Source organism: Apodemus sylvaticus, chromosome X (genome assembly GCF_947179515.1).
Source record: "Apodemus sylvaticus chromosome X, mApoSyl1.1, whole genome shotgun sequence".
Classification (NCBI taxonomy): Eukaryota; Metazoa; Chordata; class Mammalia; order Rodentia; family Muridae; genus Apodemus; species Apodemus sylvaticus.
The window spans coordinates 15,672,642-15,689,433 of NC_067495.1; positions in this window are offsets into that span (position 1 = coordinate 15,672,642).

Consider the following 16,792-nt stretch of genomic DNA (forward strand, 5'->3'; position numbering starts at 1 on the left):
TTGCAGAGGATACAACACCCTTTTCTGGCATTCACGGGCATCAAAAGGAATCATAGTTTTATCTAGATACCTAAAATTGCATATAAAATATACAAGTCTGTGTTTATATACATAGCTTAAATGATCAGGGTTGGTATATTGTTGCCTCACAGAGATTGAAGACACCATGCACTTTGGACACAGTACACCCAGATCCAAACTGGATCTGACTTAAAAGTCTCCTCTTGGAGTACTAGCCTTCTTGGTATAAGAAGTCACCATAAAAGCTTTGGGGGGAGGGGAGCGGGACTCCAGCCCATAGATAAGTGTAGTTCTAGCCGCCAGCAAAGAAACTTTCTTTGCAACAGAGATCATTACATAAAACCACACCCAATCAAAATCCAGAGAAGAGATCATGTTGTGTCCAGTCCCAACTGATGCATCTACTTTACTATCTAAGGCTCAGGAAATATGGAATAAAAGGGGTCAGAAAGATTGTAAGAGCCAGAGGAACAGAATTTGCTATGAAATTATGTCTTCTGGAGATGTCAAAGAAGCTTCACACATAATGTCTAACCAACATGACTCCCTAAATAAGACTCAAACAATAACAACACTAATGGTCACACTAACATGGAAGAGAGGAAACTTGAAGGAACTCAACCCTAAACAAAAACCTGTAGGTTACTGGAGAACTCTGAAAGCAAGAGACACAGACTTCCTCAGGGAAAAACACCTCCAATCTGGCTATCCAACATCAAGCAGTCAGATCTGGGAATATGAATACACACACACAGAGACACAGACACACACACACACACACACACAAACACCTAACATTATATGGTCTGAGTTGGTTGTATTTAGGACTATATTATATTGCACTTATATGGATATATGTAAAACAATTAAAGAGTAAAAGGCCCTGAATTTGAGACACAGCAAAAGCATGCACAGGAAGGGGAGGGTAGGAGGAAAGGAAAGGGGAAAATGATATACTATAATCACAAAAAATTATATATATATATATATATATAATAGGTACCTGACTTTTGGGAATAGTGTAAAAAATATGTTGTAGAATAGACAGGGTCTTTAACAAAGCTGCAGGGAAACTTAGATTTCAATTTGCAAAAAATGAAACAGGGCTCTTAACTCTTATCCTGCACAAAACTCTAAATGGAACAAAGACCTCAACATAAGACCTAATATTCTGAAACTGCTAGAGGATAAAGTAGAGGATATGTTTCACCATACAGATGTAGGGAAGAATGTTTTGAATAGGATTCCTGTAATGCAGGAAGACCAATAATATATAAGTAGGATCTTATAAAACTAAAAGCCTTCTGTGCAACAATGGAAACTGTCAACTGAGTGAAGAAGAAGCCCACAGAAGAGGAGAAAATCTTTGTAAGCTACACATCTGATAGAGAATTACTGTCTAGAACATACAAAGAATTTTTAAAAACTAAATACACACATACACACAAAACAATTTCAAAAGGCCATGGAACTGAACAAGAAGTTCTCAAAAAAAGAGAGAAAGAAATAGAAATGTCTGAAAACCACTTTAATGGTGTTCAAAACCCTTAGCTATCAGGGGAATACAGATAGAAACTACTTTAAGAACCCATCTTGCAGGGCAGTGGTGGCACACACCTTTGATCCCAGCACTTGGGAGACAGAGGCAAGCAGATTTCTGAGTTCCAGGCCAGTGTGGTCTACAGAATTAGTTCCAGGACAGCAAGGATTATATAGAGAAACCCTGTCTCAATAAAAACAAAACAACAACAACAACAAAACAAAAACAAGAACCCATCTTGCTCCAGTTAGAATGACCAAGACACATGAAGTAGCCTCATAGAAATCTCCATTTTACAAGTTAATTTAAAATAGAATTATTGTTAAAGGAGTTGGAACAGAAGTGGACAATACTGCTCCCAGAAGACATGGGTTAGTAAGTGAAAGTCTCAGAGCTAGGCATGGGACACTTCCCTATAAGACACTGGTCAGGGAGGCCCCAGATGTACCCAAAAACAGCACAGGCTACTGTCTTGGTTGTCCACCTACACTATTCAATAACACAGCATTGCTGAAGACACCACCATTTTGGATGCAGGATACAGAGAAATAAACCTCATACTGAACTCTCTCCCTAATAGATAACTTATATAACGCCATAAGATGCTATGTGAGCCACTGAGGGGAGAAAGGACAGAGTGATCTTATCTAACATTGGGCCTTGCATCCTATAATACTGACCCATCTAAAGATGCGCCCCTGGTACCATAATGGCACAATGGGGCAGGATCAGTAACCAACCACTTTCTGTTATGAGACTTGATCTACATAGACTTCATGCCTAGCACAGTAAATCTGATCAAAAGACCCTGACTGAGGTGATAGTAGGTCTCATGGGGAAACCAAATATTGCTGTTTTGCTAAATGACCATACTGTCAGAGTGTACTCTAAAAATTTATGCTTATACCCATAGATTTCAGTTGCTCTCAGCTTTAGTCAGAAAAGCATCTCTTTGCTATGAGTAGTGCCTACTACAGAGACTCATAACTATCAGAGTGTGTGTATAAGTAACAGTAAATGCTAAATAGTGAATAGGTCATTCATGTCGATCAATGGCTCAAGAAACATTACAGAAAGGGGAGGAAAAGAATGGAAAACCTAGTAAATGAGGAAGAGAACTGTTGATGTCTGGACATGGCATGGCTGCTGCATGCATCAAGTCATAGCAGCTGCCTATACCTGTCCAAGATCTGCCCAAGATGAAGACAGTCAAAATTCCAGGACAGATGGAGATTTCAATCCCATTAGAGGAGATATTAGCCGTGGGTTTTGGCTGAGGGAGGTAGAGTCACTCTACATTGGTAGGCAGCTTAAGTCCCAGTGGATAGCCCCATATAGGCAACACTAATAGGACTCCAGGGGATATTAATAACAATAAAAATGAGAGGACTTAAAATTTGGAGGGAAATTGGATGGGGGCACTAGATTGAGCCTGGGAGGAGTAACGGTGGGTATTATCTGATCAATGAATATTGGATAAATCTGTGAAACTTTCAAAGAATAAAACCTATAATTTAAAAATCACATCATGAATAAATATCTAAATGATAATCCCTAAGACTTGGGGAAAAAAAAAAGAACAATCACAAAATCTATAGATAGGAGAAATATTTAAGATTGAGGCAAAAAATAATGGAATAAAAACATTGGCTTGGGCTAAATAAAGCATCCCGTGTACCAAGCTAGCCTGCTGTTTCTGTGTTAGATATACAACCAATGAAAGAAGTCTACATAGTCATATCTCATTGTAAACACACAAAAATAAGAACGATTAAGAGAGTGTACCTCTGACCTCCCTACCAAATATAGAAATGTTCTCCAATAAGAATTACCTAGAGTAACTCAATGACACAGTAGTTAAAAGAGCAATTATAAACTTTATCGAAGAACTCAAGATGTTTTAAAGGAAGACTCTAAGAAACAGCCCAATGAACTTGATATGAATAGCAATAAGTGCCCGAGTGATGCCCAAGAAAACATAAACATGAAGCTGAATAACATGATGGCAACACTCCAGGATTTGGAACCTGAGTTCAATAAATACAGATATTAAAGAGAACTCAAGCTAAAATGAAGACAAAGTAAAAAACTAAATAACCCAATTAGAAAACTTCAAGTAGATTGGATCAAGTACAAGAAAAAATATTAAGACTAGAATACAAGCCGGGCGGTGGTGGCACATGCCTTTAATCCCAGCACCTGGAAGGCAGAGGCAGGCGGATTTCTGAGTTCAAGGCCAGCCTGGTCTACAAAGTGAGTTCCAGGACAGCCAGGGCTACACAGGGAAAACCCTGTCTCAAGAAAACCAAAAAGAAAAACAACCCCCCCCCCAAAAAGACTAGAATACAAGCTAGAGGAATTAGAAACTCTCACATGCACACACAAACACACACACACACACACACTCTAAAGAAACACACAGGAACTTTTTATTTTATTTTATTTTCTATATTCTTTGTTTACATTCCAAATGATTTTCCCTTTCCCGGTTCTCCCCTCTTGATAAGTCCCATAAGTACTTGTCCCTCCACCCCTTCTCCAATCAACACCCTCCCAATTCTCTGTCCTGCTACTCCCCTCCAATGCTAGATCAAGCCTTTCCAGGATCAGGCCCCTCTCCTTACTTCTTCATGGAAGTCATTTGTTATGCTAATTGTGCCTTGGGTATTCAGAGCTTCAGGGCTAATTAATATCCACTTATCAGAGATTGCATTCCATGTGTATTCTTTTGTGATTGGGTTACCTCACTTAGGATGATATTTTCCAGTTCCAACCATTTGCCTAAGAACTTCATGAATTCATTGTTTCTAATTGCTGAGTAGTATTCCATACACAGGACTATTGATACCATGGATAGACCAAAATTAGATTAAGGAAAAGATTCCCAGATCAATAGCATAGACCAGATCTTCAACAAAATTGTAGAAGACAGTTTCACCAAATTAAGGAAAGATGTACACATACAGCTACAAGAAGCACAAAGAACACCAAGTTGACAGGACCTGAAAAGAAACTCCTCACAGCATATCATAGTAAGGCAAACAAATAAATAATCAAACCAGACCCATTAAATATATAGAACAAAGAAAGAGTGTTGAAAATTGCGACCTGGAATAACAGCATACACCAGGAAAGTGAAAAGGGACCACAGTGGAGGGAAAGGTGCTCTAGAGAGGGGCATAGTAGGTCACAGGTGCTATGAAGAGGGAATGAAAAAAAATGGAAGGATGAAATTTGGAAAGAGAGAAAGGATGGCAACACAGAGGAAGAGAGGGAAAGGTGAGATAAATAACACTAAGGATTTTTTTAAAGCCATAGAGAACCATATTATTTTATGTCCACTTAACATTACATATGTGTGTGCACACACATACATATAGATAGATGATAGATCATAGAAAGACAGACAGACAGATAATTTAAATTAATTTGTACCATACAGAGTGACACTATTCACCTGAGAGACATAGATTATCTAATTTTTAAAAACACCTAGTGCCAGGCATGGGAAACCTTCAAGTTGCTGGGGAAAGGAGTACAAGACAACTCAGTATAATACAGATTACTGCCATTGTCCTGATTATCTTCCAGCAGTAGGGTTAGACCCTATTGCTAAGGATACTATGCCCTCCAGATAGTAGACTTGGAGGAATCCAACTGGTATTGACCTGAAAGCCTCCTTTAGCTCTCATAATACCAGAAGGAGCTATATAACCTGCTAGGGAGAAAAGCAATCAGAAAACTGACCAGAATGACAAGATTACCCCCAAAAGATGTGATATTTACACTTACATAGTGGCAGGAGTCAGCAGTTATTTAGTTGGACTTAAAATCTACTCACTCACTAAGAGAGAATTCATATTTATAAACTACCCATGACTGGTGAGGCCACAAACTCTAAAAGAGAGCCCACTAGTGCCACTTCGTTAAACTGTATTCTAAATACTTACCCTTATACATAAGGGAACTGTAGTTCTTGCCTGTCATCAAAGAAGCTCCTTTTTGCATCAGAGAACATTAAGGAAAGATATAGCTGGTTGAAATGCAGAGAAAAATTGACTGTGGTAATCTCAAGCCCAATTGTTATATCTACAACACAGGGGACATCACAGAAGGAAGAAAGATTGTAAAAGCCAGAGAAATCAAGATGAGATGTCTGTTGCAAACTGTGTCTTCTATGTATGACAGGAAAATTGCACCTAGGAAATCTCAAAAATAAGGCTGCCTAAACAAGACCTAAGAAATAGCAATGGCAACTGATATGGCCAGCATAAATGTGGGAATTCTCACAAAGTTTCACCTCTAGAAGAAGAGCTATAGAAAATCAATGGTTGCTGAGAGACAGAGAATTAGTCTTCTCTAGGGACAAGCCCCTGGATAGGTTAGCCAGTCCCAAGATGTCAGCCCTGAACCCATGTCAACATCACTAAATGATCTCAGAATGTGGTATTTATAAATTTATATACGTACATACATTTACATATATAAAACAATTATAATTAAGGATCAAAGAAATCATGAATTGGAGAAGGGTAGGAGATACATGAGAGTAAAAGGAAGGAAAATACAGAGGGGGAAAACCATGTAAATGTAGTAGTTGTCTAAGAAATTATCAATCAGTAAATCAAATTTGGACATATTTTAAGAAGAAAATAAAACAATTGTGTGTGTGTGTGTGTGTGTGTGTGTGTGTGTGCTGAATGATAGAGCTCCAAATTTCTATGACAGGAAATGCAGATACATCCTAATACAATAATAGTGAGTAATTTCAAGACTTTAATACCTTCTTTGAATAAATCACTCAAATTTAAAATCAAAACGGATCTCCCATAGTGAAATGGACCTAAACAATAGGTACATCCGGAAGTCATTAAATAACCTTTCTTCTTATTAGCTAACAGAAACTTTTCAAAACTAAGATCACATTCTAGGCCACTGTATTAGTCAGGGTTTTCCAGAAACAAAAACAATACAACATATATATGTATATATGTATACGTGTATACTTGTATATGTGTATATATGTATATGTGTATATGTATATACTCAAGCACTTTCAAATTTTATTTCTTGATTGATAATTTCATACATATGAGATTTATTAGATTGGCTTCCATGATAACATCTGGGTAGTCCAACAATGGTTATCCCGCACCAAAGAGGCCAAGAACTCTATATTTTCTCAGTGCATGGGCTTGGATGCCTTGGCATTCCCAGTCTGGCACTGAAGGCACCAGTGGATTCCTGGGGGAACTACTGGTCTACAGTCCATGTAAAATTAAAATTGTGGCTTGTAAGAAAATAAACGAAGAGATCATTGTGTCAATTGACACAAGTCAGACTCAAAAAGACAAATCCCGTATTTTTTTTATCATGTGTGGAACCTAGGTTTACAGAACGTCTCCATTTCGGGAGAAAGAGTGAGTAACGAAAAGGGGTGGCAATGGGGAAAGAAGACAACTCTGACACAACACTTATATATGAATGTTACCAGGGATCTTAAGGTCAGAGCTTGGGATAAAAGAGAGACGGGTGCCCTTCCCGCCCCGCCCCCTTGACTATCACATTATTGAAACAAGGGACCTCAAGAAACTGGCAACAGGCAAATGGCACGTGTCAGGGATTGTCAGTGAAATACTTTATAGGTTAGAGTGGAGAGGTGTCTCAGAGTGCTTGCTATTCATCCAGAAGACCCAAGTTTAGTTCTCACACCAACATCACACAGGACTCAGCAGCTTCTTCTGGCCTTTCTGGGTACCTGACATATACCGCACACATACATGCGCAGGCACACACAAACACATGCACCCATATGTACACACACACACACCAATAAGGAAGTGTAAATATGAATCTTAAAAGAAAATACCCTTCATGACAAATTTTATGGCATGCCTCTTCTGTCAGGCCTACCTAGCAACACTTGTCTTTTAATTTCGTCTGTGGGGGATGTCCTATCGTGTCAAAAATGCTGCTCCGCTTCTTTTGTCAGTAATTATATTTCTTCAGAATATTAACAGAGCACAATTTTAAAGCTCAAAAAAAAAATACAAGCAATGAAAGTGAAAATCTTTAAAAGCTGGTTTGAAAATCAAATATTCCGTATACTCTTAAAGTGAGACTGCCTAATGACTTGTCATTATTAGGAAGCTCTTGTAGAAATGCACAGGATTGTGGCATGTCTAATTGAAACAGGGCTAACACTGCGTCTTTGAGTAGGGCAGAGGCTCTCTGGTCTTAGATGGATTTAACTCAGGAGTTAGAATGCCTGAAGCTCACACAAAAATCCCACTATGTCAGTCGCCCTAGGCTCTTGTCTCACAGATTTGAAGAATGAATTTTTCTGGGTTACAGGAAGGATGAGTTTTCAAAAAGGAATTTATTATAGGCTCATAGGTGATGGCTTAAGACACAGGAAGCAGACAGAGCTGTTAAGCAGGAGTGAGTCACAAGAACTGTGTTGCCATGGAGACGCTCATCTAGGGGCTTTTCACAGGACTGAGAGTAGCAACTGAAGTGAGGCGAAGGGGTTGGCTGGCCAGTGTACTTGCCGCCCTCCCCCACCTCTACAAGATGTCTGTTTCTTTCCATCCAAGTGGCTGGGATGGGGGTTCTGACACACACCAGGACCTCTAGATAGAATATTTCTGGCATGCCTGCCCCCTGGCATGGACAGAACCCAAACCAAGCCATAAATCAGTGTCTCTGTCTGGAGAATTTCTGACATTCTTAGCCAGACACAAGAATCAGAACTGCTCATTTTTAAGGTCCCTGCCCCCACCCCTGTCCATTTGAATAATTTCTGTCTTTTGTTACCATTGTAATTGCCTTTGCTTAAACAGAATAGCCACGATCCCATCAAGCACACATGAACACAAACCTGGAAAAAAGGTTAACATCGCTACAATTTCTAGTTTGGAAGACGTCTTGATCGAGTGTTGTAATTTTCTATCTTAGAAAGTACACACAGTGCAAGAGAAATCATATAAAAGAGCAAGCAACAATTAGCATCAGTATAGAGAACTACAGACAAGTCATTTACGTAAAATTCAGCTTTTACTTCTGAAGCAAAATTCGGGTTCTTTGCCTTAGTAAGATAATCAGTTCAAAGCGTTAACCAGACGTAAAATCTTAGACACCTTGAAAAATTAGGGAATAATGGCAGTTACTACAAAGTTGCATTTTCTGTTTTACAGGTCTATCTCGTGTATACTTATTGCTTATCAAGGCAATAGGGGTAGGCCAGGGGCTTAACTAGCATGAAATCCCAATAGCAGATTTGGAATCATGTCATCAGAATGGTACCAATTAAAAATAGCAAAAATATCACAAATGTCTCATTGACCCCTTTATAGGCCATAGCCCAGAGATAAAATGTCTATTACAAGAAACAGAGCACATACTGATTATTTAGCATGTATTATTAAACTTATATGTCTTTTAATTTTGCAAACTTTTGCATCATATAGAAAGCACATACACACAGCTCCCTTACTTCTATTCACAGATGCATGGGGTATCAGATACATTATCATCACTTGAAAAGAGTTGCTTCTAAAGTGGCCACATAAAAAAACTTAACACAAACAGACACTTCAATGAACCTTGGAGTTTTTTAAAAGACAGTTTCCTAAGTAGTCAAAAGTCTGACAGGTTTAACAAAAAAAACCCAAACATTTCTTTAAACAAAAATATAAAATCTGTTCCTTTAAACCAATTCTGTTTTGTAAGAGTTTCTAAGCACAGACAAAGTAAGTTTGTCTGTTAGGACAAACTTACTGCTTCAGACACAAGCATTAGGTGCTAGGTTTACATTGGTACATTACATTGTGACCTCAGAAAAAACCCTCAGGTCAATTTAAATTTTGAATCAGCTTTGTAAATAATTTGAAAATAGCAGCAAGGACTAGAACAGGCTTATCCCTTGGTGCACATTTGGACCTCACCCGCGCGGCAGCCAGATTCAACCAGAGGTATAAAGGCAGGGACTGCCTCAGCCTGAACAAAAATTTAAGTGAGCCCAACTATGTTAAAAGCTTGACCAAATTAATAGAAAAAACAGAACATCGAATTTTGTTCCTTTAAAGTTATCCTTTTTTTCTTTTTAATTTCACCGAATCAGCTATCTAAAGAAGCCCAATTGATTCGACTAAAAAAAATCACAAAGTCTTATAAGTAGCACTTGTTTGTGGTCAACACATAAAACTTTTCTGTAAGAGTTATTTTTTTTTTAAATCTCAAGATCCATACTTCAAATTATGGACTCTATTTACAATTGTAACTGAATATTCATTAAAAATATATTTGAAAACTAAAAAATGAACAAAATTTCAAACATTCGTTTCATGTTGTATACATCAGAATTACATAGCATTATATAATGAATACTTTAAAAACATTTTTCATATATTTTTATTGAATTTAATGATCCAATGAACAGAGATCCTAAATTTAGTTTTACCTTTTTGGGAATGATCCTGGCTTTATCCTGTTAATTTTTTGATGTACATACACACCAAAGTAGATAACAAAATTTCCAATGTTATAGCATCATTACAACAAAATATATTACTTATTGAAAATTATGAAATTATCAAACTTAGTCCTCTCAAAATTAATAAAATAGATGTATATTTCATGTGGATCAAAGTCCAGAAATCACTTGAAAGTACCTGAACATACAAGACAATCTTTTTTTAATATTATTTATTTATTTATTATCTCAGTTTTTCTTTTTTCAAAGATTATTACATATGAGTACACTGTAGCTGTCTTCAGACACACCAGAAGGGGACATCGGATCCCAGTACAGATGGTTGTGAGCCACCATGTGATTGCTGGGATTTGAACTCAGGACCTCTGGAAGAGCAGTCAGTGCTCTTAACCACTAAGCCATCTCTCCAGCCCCATTTTTTTTTACCTTTTTAAAAAAAGATTTATTTATTTATTATATGTAAGAACACTGTAGCTGTCTGTCTTCACACACTCCAGAAGACAAGATGGCATGAGATCTCATTGCGGATGGTTGTGAACCACCATGTAGTTTCTGGGATTTGATCTCAGGACCTTAGGGAGAGCAGTCAGTGCTCTTAACCACTGAGCCATCTCTCCAGCCCCAAGACAATCTTTAAATTAAATTTTTAAATTTTCTATTTTAATTTTTCTGAGCCAAAAACAGTTTGTAAATTTTGAGTTTCATGCTTTAATTACCTTTTAAGTCATCTCTTTTATAAATCCTATAACAGGTTTTCTTCTCAGCCTCTGTTTCCCGAATTAACATTTGAAAGCAAGACATTTAAATCATCCTGTCAGACAGCAGGTTTAAAACTATTATTCCAATTAGCTAAAAATTTGAAAAGACTTGCCTAAGATAAGCCTTAAGTAAACACTACTCAAGCAGTGTTTTGGCAGCCCTAAAATTTTACAGACAACTGTCAAATTCCTAAATTTCAGCCAACCTTTTTTCTCTTTTGTAAAGTGTATTTCATTTTTAATAAAAATTATTTTTGTCATATTTTTCCTCACCCATTTCCTCCCTACCTCCCTATACATTCAACTTCTCTCTCTCTCTCTCTCTCTCTCTCTCTCTCTCTCTCTCTCTCTCTCTCTCTCTCTCTCTCTCTCCTTCCCCCACAAAAAGAAGAAAAAACCCAAATGAAAATCAAAACAAATACACTAAAAAAGGCAAAAAATACTCCCTCCCCAAATGCCAGAAAAACATGGTGTCTGCTATATATATATTGGCTAATGACCCCTAGGCATAGGGTTTGCCCCGAAGTGTGATTGATATACCCAGTGACATTCCACTGGTGAAAACTGCTTCTGCTTGTCTCAGCAGGTATGAGTAACAAACAGCTTCTTGGTTAAGGGGTGAGACTTTCTGTCCACTTCACTGTCTCAATGCTGAGATTTCTGTCAGGTCTGAACCTATCCAGACCCACTGCATGCTTCACAGTCTCTCCGAGTTCACATGTTCGTCAGTTCTGTTGAGTCTGGAATCACCTACCACCTCTGGCTCTTATGATCTTTCTACCTCCTCTTCTGAATACATTCCTTAGCCTTGAAGGAGGTGTTTGTGTAAGGCATCTCATTGAGGACTGGGTGCTCCAAAGTCTCTCCCTCTGTATACTGTCCATTTGTGAATCTTTGTGTTAATTATCAATGTGGGCGAATCAATGCTCCAATTTATGGTGTCTTGGTCAGGGATTTGTGTTCCTGCACAAAACATGACCAAGAAGCAAGTTGGGGAGGAAAGGGTTTATTCAGCTTACACTTCCACATTGCTATTCATCACCAAAGGAAGTCAGGAATGAAACTCAAGCAGGTCAGGAACTTGGAGGCAGGAGCTGATGCAGAGGCCATTGGGGGGGGGGGGGATGTTCCTTACTGGCTTGCTTCCCCTGGTTTGCTCAGCTTGCTTTCTTATAGAACCCAAGAATACCAGCCCAGAGATGGTACCACCCACAAGGGGCCTTCCTCCCTTGATAACTAACTGAGAAAATGCCTTACAGCTAGATCTCAAGGAGGCTCATCTGAAGCTTCTTTCTCTGTGATAGTTCCAACCTGTGTCAAGTTGACACACAAAACCAGCCAGTACATGTGGGTACAACAGTATGTCATTGGAAGTCATTTATTGCTATGTTTCACTGGGAAACTAATAGTAGTAAGATTTCCCCTAAGATCCATAAACTAGCTAGTCTCAGGTTCTTGGCCACCTTAGCAATGTCAGGTATAGAGTCCATCTAATGGAGTGCTCTTAAATTCAATTAAAAAATGGTTAGCTACCTCCAGAATATGTGTGCCACCTTTGCATCAGTATACCTTGCAGTCAGGTTGCTCTTGGGTGTGGTTAAACTTCTCTTTATGCAGAAGTTTCTCGTCTAGTGCCTACTAGTGGACAGAGATGGCTTACATTAAATTTTATTGTGAAATATTTTCTTTCTCTAGCAATTGTGATCAATAGTTTTGTTGGGTATAGTGGTCTGGCCTGGCTTCTGTGGTCTCTTAGAGTTTGTAAAATATCCCTCCAGTCCTTTCTGGCTTTCAGAGTCTCTAATGGGCCTGCCCTCTTATATGTGACTTGGTCTTTTCCCCTTGCAGATCTTAACATCATTTCTTTATTCTGTACATTTAGTGGTTTTTTTTTTATTATTATTATGTATCCTAGGGAGTTTCTTTTCTGGTCTGGTATATTTGGCATTCTTTTGCACCTTGACAGTCTCTCTCTCCCTCCCCTTCTCCCTCCCTGCTCCCTCTCCCTCTTCTTCCCCCCTCCCCCACTGTGTGTGTGTGTGTGTGTGTGTGTGTGTGTGTGTACTGACTGGTTTTGTGTGTCAACTTGACATAGGCTGGAATTCTGGGGAGACTTGAATGGAGGACAGAGAAAGGAGCTTCAGTTGGGGAAATGTCTCCATGAGATCATGGGATCCAACTGTGGGGCATTTTCTCAATTAGTGATCAGGTGGGGAGGGCCGCTTGTGGGTGTTTCCACCTTTAGGCTGGTGCTCTTGGGTTCTATAAAGAGAGCAGGCTGAGCAAGCCAGGGGAAGCAAGCCAGTAAGGAACATCCCTCCATGGCTTCTGCATCAGCTCCTGCTTCCTGACCTGCTTGAGTTCCAGTCCTGACTTCCTTTAGTGATCAACAGCAATGTGGAAGGTGTAATCTGAATAAACCCTTTCTTCCCCAACTTGCTTCTTGGTCATGATGTTTGTGCAGGAATAGAAAACCCCGAGTAAGACAGTATTGGGGGAAATTTATTCTATAATTTTATTTAAAATGTTTCCTGTGTCTGCGATCTTGTTTTGTTTTGCTTTGTTCTTCCTCTATATCTATTATGCATAGGTTTAGTCTTTTCATGGGCTACCATATTTCTTGGATATTTTGTGCCTGGGTTGTTTTGTTTATTTTGTTTTGTTTTTAGAATTTAACATTTTCTTTGGCCTTCTTCTTCTTGTTCTTCTTCTTCTGCCTTGTCTTACAGACCTGAAAATCTCTCTTCTTTTAATCTGTTGGTAAATTTTTGGTGTGACATGCTGACTTTTTTATTTCCAATTTTATTTCAGTTTATGCTTTCTTTCATGGTTCTACTTCTCTGTTAAATTCTACTTTAATCTCTTGAGTTGTTTCTACTGTTTCATTTGATTGTTTCTTTCCACAGTCTTCATAACAGTATTTATAGACAACGAACATACACATAATTGCCATTTTTAAGTTCTTGTCTTGTGCTTCGGCTACATTACTTTTCTTGGTGTCTATTACAATAATGTTGCTGGTTATAAAGGAGGTATATTATCTTGGTGATTCATGTTTTTGTTTTTTAGCTGGGCTCGGAACTAAGAGGTTTCAAGTGTTTCTTGGTGATATCTACTCATCATTGCTGGATGGATGGTCTGTTCTTTGGTTGCTGTTGTCCATTGTGGATCTTAGGCAACTTTTGCAGCTATGAGGTCTTTGAATCTAAGCCAACTGTGGTGGCTGTAGGGTCCCTGTAGAGTTGTACTGGAGGTTAGTGAGGAATCACAAAGAAATGGACATGGGTTATAAGGAAAGACTTAAAGAACAATGGGGAATAACTTAAAGAACTCTTGATCTACACCAAGAGGTCTAGTATCAAGTTAATGGAGGTGGGTTAAAAAGAGGCCTCAAGCCAACAGGCTGCAGCAAGACTAAGGCTAAGTCTAAAGAGACTGGAGTGGAGAACAGGAAGGAAGAGAAAGGTTGCCTACATGGGAGACATCAAATTGTGTATGTCCACTGTGGGTCCCTGGTAGAATAGGGCTTCTGCAGGTTTCGGGGAGTTACAGTGCTCTGGAGATGGCCTCGAAACTAAGGCTAAAGGGAATATTGGAAAAGAACTAAGGAAGGGACCTTGGGTCCACAACTAAAGGCCAAATGGAAATGAGTAGGGAAGAGGGGCTCAATCAGGGAGGCTACAGTGGGATTAAGAGGAATTCTGGGAAGACTTGAATGGAAGACAGGAAGGTGAATGTCTTCCTTCCTTTTGGACACTATGACCAAGGTCACTTGGAAAGCATTCATTTTGGGCTCATGGTTCCCGGAAGATTAGAGTCAGTGATCATCATAACAGAGATCATGGCAGCCATTAGATAGGCATGGCCCTGGAGTAATCACTGATACCTTACATCTGACTCACAAGCACAGGGCAGAGAAATAGAGAAAGACAAGTTGGAAAGGCATGGGCTTTTTAGACCTTAAAGCCCACCCCCCAGTAACAACCCTCCTCCAACATCCCATAATCCTTCACAAACAGTTCCATAAAAAGCAGACCAATCATTCAACTATATGAGCCTATGGGAGACCAATCAGCTAGAATTCTCCATAGAGTTCAACAAAATACTGAAAAATATTATTATCCAAATCTCAACACTCTTGCTTCTGTTCAGAGACTGCCCTACTTGAGGACCCAGATATACCACTCCTGGGCATATACTCAGAAGGTGCTCCAACATGTAATAAAGACACATGCTCCACTATATTCATAGCAGCCTTATTTATAATAGTCAGAAGATGGAAAGAACCCAGATGTCCTTCAAAAGAGGAATGGATACAGAAAATGTGGTACATTTACACAATGGAGTACTACTCAGCTGTTCAAAACAATGAATTCATGAAATTCTCAAGCAAATGGATGGAACTAGAAAGTGTCATCCTGAGCGAGGTAACCCAGTCACAAAAGAACACACATGGAATGCACTCACTGATAAGTGGATGTTAGCCCAAAAGCTCAAAATAAACAAGTTACAATTCACCAAGCTCAAGAAGAAGGAGGACACGTGAGGGTGCTTCAGTTCCTCTAAGAAAGGGAACAAAATAGTCACAGGAGCAATAAGGGAGACAATGTGTGGAGCAGAGACTGAAGTAAAGGCCACCCAGAGACTGCCCTACCTTGGGATTCATCCTATAAACAGTCAACAAACCCTGACACTACTATGGACAAGAAGTGCATACCAAAAGGAGCATGCCATGGTTGTCTCCGGGAGGGGCCCTGCCAGAGCCTTACAAATACAGAGACAGATGCTAGCAAACAACTATTGGACTGGGCGTGGGGTCCCCAATGGAGGAGCTGGAGGGTGGTCCAGAGGAGCTGAAGGGGTTTACAGCCCCATGGGAAGAACAATGATTTTGGCCACCCAGACACCCCAAGACATCCAGGGACTGAACCATCAACCAAGGGGCACACATGGTTCCAGCCAAAAATGTGGCAGAGGAAGGCCTTGTTGGGCATCAGTAGGAGGAATGGTCCTTGGTCAGGTAAAGGCTCAACAGAGGCCCCAACAAAGGGAAACCGAGGGGGGAGGTGGGAGTGTGTTGGGTGGAGGGGCATATACTTGGAGGCAGGGGGAAGGAGGAGGGGGAGGAGGAGGGGTTGGGAATCTTAGGGGAGGGGGGATATCGGGAAAGGTTTTACCATTGGCAATGTAAATGAAGATGATATTCAATAAAAAAGAATATATAAACCATAAAAATATTATTTTCCAAATCTCAACACTCTTGCTTCTGTTGCAGATTGCTCAATGGAATTCCAAAAGGCTCAGCAGAGTCACAGTAAAATACTCCTTTTCAAAGCCTGTCTGTCATACACATGGCGCAATATGCCAAGTAGATGAGCAGAACTGAAAGACCCCTTAAAAACTCCTACACAGGTGTCTCATTAGTGTATCTTCATTCCTTTCAGGAAAGTTACAAAAACTCCACTATGAACTTCATTACTTTGTATGCTAATTTAATAATTTAATGAAAAAAAAAAACAGTTTATACACTAGAACACAAATGCTTTATTTCAGCGCTTTGGAGCCATTTGGTGTCTAATGATTTTTGTACAAATTACTATCTTTTATTTTTCTTTCTATTTTTAGGTATGAATAAAAAGAGTCATTTTTATTGTTGTCATACCCTCATATAATTCCATTCTGGATCCCCTAACACTTGATCAGAGTGATGGAGGTTTTCTAGAGTGTGGGTATGTATCAAGAAAGGAAAAGAAAGAAAGTGGGCTCTACTAAGGATACAGTACAGCAAGGGGGGACGTCTGAGAAAAGTATCAAAGAAGCTGTAAAATGATTTTGACCTCTAGAACAAATGTTTTATTCTAGGTTATACACGAAACTGTTAGACCACAAAACGAACGCTACTCTATGGCGTTTTAATAATTTAACTAAACTACAAGCAAACAAAAGAAAAATCTAATATCTAACATGTGGACTTTTTAT